Source organism: Chlorocebus sabaeus, chromosome X (assembly GCF_047675955.1).
Source record: "Chlorocebus sabaeus isolate Y175 chromosome X, mChlSab1.0.hap1, whole genome shotgun sequence".
Lineage (NCBI taxonomy): Eukaryota > Metazoa > Chordata > Mammalia > Primates > Cercopithecidae > Chlorocebus > Chlorocebus sabaeus.
Genome location: NC_132933.1, coordinates 72,410,737 through 72,415,742, shown reverse-complemented (window position 1 = coordinate 72,415,742; position 5,006 = coordinate 72,410,737). Strand labels below are relative to the sequence as shown.

The 5,006-nt window shown below is 37.2% G+C and overlaps 1 pseudogene; it reads left to right on the top strand.

The window, feature by feature from the left end:
* Nucleotides 1-2,478: 2,478 nt before the first annotated feature.
* On the top strand, nucleotides 2,479-4,397 carry LOC103232257 (WW domain-binding protein 11 pseudogene; annotated as a pseudogene).
* The last annotated feature ends 609 nt before the right edge of the window (nucleotides 4,398-5,006 follow it).

Here is a 5,006-nt window from a genome sequence, read left to right as displayed (position 1 = left end):
AAAAAAAAAAAAAAAAACTGACTGAAGAACAAAGGGGCTCCCCAAAGACTATCAACAGATTTCTCAGCAAAAATCTTGCTACCTATAAGGAAGTAGGATGATACATGCCAAAATTTGAAAGAAAAACTTGGCACCTAGAAATACTGTATCTGGCAAAATTGTCCTGTAAAAATGAAGGAAAGATAAAACCTGACACCTAAAAATACCATATCTGGCAAAATTGTGATTTAAAAATGAAAGAAAGATAAAGACTTTCCCAGACAACAAAAACCTGAGAAAGTTCATCACCACTAGACCTGCTTTCTAAGAAATGTTAAAGGGAAGCCTTTCAGTTGAAAGAAAAAAATGCTAAATAACAACATGAAAGCATGTAAAAGTATAGATCTCCCTGTTAAAGGTAAATTTATAAACAAAAGAGAATATTATAACGCTGTAATGATGATGCACAAATCACTTTTAAGTTTAGTATAAAGTTAAAATTCAAAAATATTAGGAATAATTATAACTACAAGAATTGTTGACATATTCACAAAAAAATGCACAAATTGTGACAAAAATGACATAAAGTATGGGGAGGAAAAGAAGTAAGAGTGTAAAATTTGTGTAGGAGAGTAAAGTTAATGTGTTAGCTGCTTGAGATACACTATTATAACTATAAACTGTTTTAAGTAATTATCATGGTAATTAGAAGAAAATAAGCTACTCAATAGAAAAGAAAGCAATCAAAGAGCATCACTACAAAAAAATTAATGACACAAAAAAGACATCAAGAAAAGAAGAAAGAAATAAAAGAACTATAGAACAGACAAAAAGTAATGAACACAATGGAAGTAGGATGTTTTTCCTATTAGTAATTACTTTAAACATAAATTGATTTAACTTTCTAACCCAAATACATAGAATAGCTAAATGGAAAAATAAAATAAAACCTAATTATATTCTGTCTACAAGAGACTCACTTCACCTTTAAGGACACATGTAGATTGAAAATGAAGGTATAGAAAAGACATTCCATATATATAGCAAGCAAAAGAAAGCATGAGTGCCTATACTTACATTAGACAAAATAGGCTTTATGTAAAAAACTGTCATAAGAGAAAAACAAGGGCATTATAAAATGATAAAAATATCAATTAGGAAGGCATAAATATATAGGCACCCAATATCAAAGCACAAAAATACATAAAGCAAATAACAGAAATTAAGGACAAAGTAGAGAGCCATACAATAACAGCAAAATACTTCAATATCCTGCTTTTAATAATAGGTAAACCATCCTGACAGAAAATCAACAAGAAAAGAGTGCACTTGAAAAACACTGTAGATCCAATGGGTCTATATATCTACATGGAGAAAATTCCACTCAAGGGCAACAAAATTCACATCGCTCTCAAATACATAGAACATTTTTCCAGGACAGACCACATCTTAGGGCACAAAGCAAATATTTGCAAATTTAAGAATATTTAAGTAATACCAAGTTCCTTTCCAACCACAGTGGAAGGAGACCAGAAATCAATAACAGAAGGATAATTGGAAAATGTACAAAAACGTAGAAATTAAACAGCACACATCTAAAGAACACATAGGTCAAAGGAGAAATAAAAATGGAAATCATTAAATATTTTGAGAGGAATGAAAATTAAAACACAAAATGCCAAATGTAGCTAAAGCACTACTGAGCGAAGTTTATAGCAATAAAAATCAACATTTTAAAAGAAAAAGCATCTCAAGTAAACAACCCAATATTACATGTCAAGGAACTACAAAAGGAAGAAAAACTAAGTCCAAAGTGAGAAGGAATTAATAATGATTACAGCAGAAATAATGTTAAAAGAGAATAGAAATAAGTATAGAATATAATTTTTCAGATTTAAATAATAAATCTGGTGACCTAACAATAAAAAGAGAACAAGAAATCATCAACTAAACCAATAATTATTTTTCAAAAAATTTAAGCAAAACAGAAAAAACTTTAGTGACACTAAAAAAAAGAGAAGACCCAAATAAAATCGTAAAGAGCGAACATTACAACCGATATCACGGAAATACAAAAGATATGTGAATAATTATACATCAACAAATTAGATAACTTAGCAAAAATGGATAAATTTTCAGAAATATGTTAATTACTGGATCATGAAGATATTGAAAATCTGAATGGACTGATAATGAGTGAACAGACTGAAACAGTAATCAAAAACTTCACAGTAAAGGAAAGCCCAGGATGAACTGTCTTCACTGTCTTCACTGTTGAATTCTAACAAATATTTCAAGAAATAGCATCACTAGGAGGCACGCGAGGTTTCAAGATGGTGGTGGCTGAGGTGTTGACCCAGAGGCCGAGTTGAAGGCCCTTAAGAAGTGAAAGAGGCCAGAAATCGCACCCTCCCCGCTTCTCGCAGTCCTGGGAGCACAGCAGAAGTGTTTTTCTTGATTTTTAAAAAAATGAATGAGTAAACCATACAAATTGTCACCATGGAAGGGAGATCTACATTATCCACCAAGAGTGGAAACTTTTATGAACCCCATAGACCAAGCCCAAAAGGAAGCCCGGAAGGGAGAATTGAAGAACAGCAAAAAAAAAAAGCGCATGATGTTTCCAGCTGCAGTTTTAAGGATGAAGGATCCCAAACAGATTATCTGAGACATGGAGAAACTGGATGAAATGGAGTTTAACCTAGTGTAACAGCCACAATTAAATGAGAAAGTACTAAAAGACAAGCGTAAAAAACTGCGTGAAACATTTGGTATTCTACGACTCTATGAAAAAGAGAATCCAGATATTTACAAAGAACTGGGAAAGCTAGAAGTAGAGTATAAACAAAAGAGGGTTCGACTTAGCCAATATTTTGATGCCGTCAAGAATGCTCTGCATGTGGAAATGAAGAGTATTCCTTTGTCAGATATGCCGTATGTCCCTTCCAACATTTTGATCCAGGACATTCCACTTCCTGGTGCCCAGCCACCCTCCATCCTTAAGAAAACTCAGCCTAATGGACCTCCAACTCGGACATTTTCTATCCTTGCTTTTCTTGGACATGGTGTTCCACGTTTGTCCCACAGCAGAAAACCTCTTTGCCCTCTCTCTGGCCCACCTCCTCCTGAAGTTGTGCAGACGTACGGCCGTAAAGTGGGTTTCGCCCTAGATCTTCCCCCTCGTAGGCGAGATGAAGACATGTTATATAGTCCTGCACTTGCCCAGAGTGGTCATGATGATGATGTTTCTAGCACCAGTGAAGATGATAGCTATCCTGAGGACAAGGATCGAGATAAGCATGATGAAAGTATTGATGACAGTGACACCAACAGATCAGATGGAAAAAGTGACAGGGATGCATTTGTGCACCGTGATGATGGTGAGAGAGACAACAATGAAGAAAAGAAGTCAGGTTCTAGTGTACAGTTTGCAAATATGCCTGGAAAATCAACGAAGAAAAAGAAGAACATGAAGGAACTGACTCCTCTTCAAGCTATGATGCTTCGCATGGCAGATCAAGAAATCCCTGAGGAGGGATGGGAAGTAGAGGAATTTTCAGAGGACGATGATGAAGATGATTCTGATGACTCTGAAGCAGAAAAGCAATCACAAAAACAGAATAAAGAGGAATCTCATGCTGATGGCACATCCACTGCTTCTTCATAGCAGCAGCCTCCCCTGCAGTCTGCTCCTCCTTCTTAGGTACAAGCACCTCCCATGCCAGGACAACCACCTCTTGGACCACCACCTGCTCTACCATTATGGCCTCCTGGGCCACCTACAGGCCTTCCTGCTGGTCCACCTCCAAGAGCTATTCCATTCCTGAGACCATAACAGGACTCCAAGGGTCGTTACTCCAACTTTTACCTCCAGGACCACCATGAGGCTTGACCCCCTGACCCTGTCCCAGGTCCAACTCCAGGTATGCCTCCTGGTCCCCCTCCTTGGGGACCCCCACCAAGAGTACCTCCAGGTATTCCCCCACCTCCTCCCGGCATGATGTGCGCAGCTTTGGTGCCTCCCCTTGGACCTGCCCCCCTGGGTTTTTCCCACCAGCTCTCTAGCCGAACCCTGGGGTTTTTTTAAGTGCCCCACCCAACTTGATTCAGCAACCCAAAGCGGATGATATGAGTACAACCACGATTGAAAAGAAAGCCACAGCAACCATCAGTACCAAGTCACAGATCAATAATACCAAGGCAGAGATTACTCTATTTCTGCCCACTGCACTGAGAGTTCATTGGGAGAATAACGGGGCTACTGCTGCTCCCCAAAGAAAGTCAGAGGATGATTCTGCTGTGCCTCTTGCCAAAGCAGCACCCAAATCTGGTCCTGCTGTTCCTGTCTCAGTACAAACTAAGGATGATGTCTATGAGGTTTTCATGAAAGAGATAGAAGGGCTACTGTGACAGCTTTTGATGCCAGAACAGGCTTCTGTTCACAACAGTGGCCAATGGAGAAAGAAAGAGGCTTATATTAAACTGAGATGAGAGAATTGCTTCCATTGTCAGGGTATTTTCTAATTTCAGTTCAAGAAATATCCTAAAATTTAGCTACACATGAAAGAATTTACTACACATGAAAGATGGCATTTCAATCAGAATATATCAGTTATTGAAGCAGTGCTGCTAACATCCATTCCATTTCACACCACCATTCTGATCCTATTTCTTGCCCTGCTCCAATTATTTGGAAATTTGTGATCAGGGAGATCTTAACTGCTTATTTGTTTTGACTCTCTTCTGTGTGCTGTGGGCACCAGAGTAGAGATTTCTGAAAAACCAGTTTATTTCATCTTGCCTTTTGTTTTTGAGTTATTTTTAATATTTTCCTATAAATATTTTGTAATATTTTACTTGTAATGAAATGGATCACAATGTCATTTCCTAGTACAAGGAGGATATGTGGGAAGAAAATGTACAATTCTTTGATTAAAATTATTCCCCATTGACCTAAATTTTGAGTGATTTATGGGAAAAATAAATAAATGTTCTACACCAAGATAAAAAAAAAAAAAATTGCATCA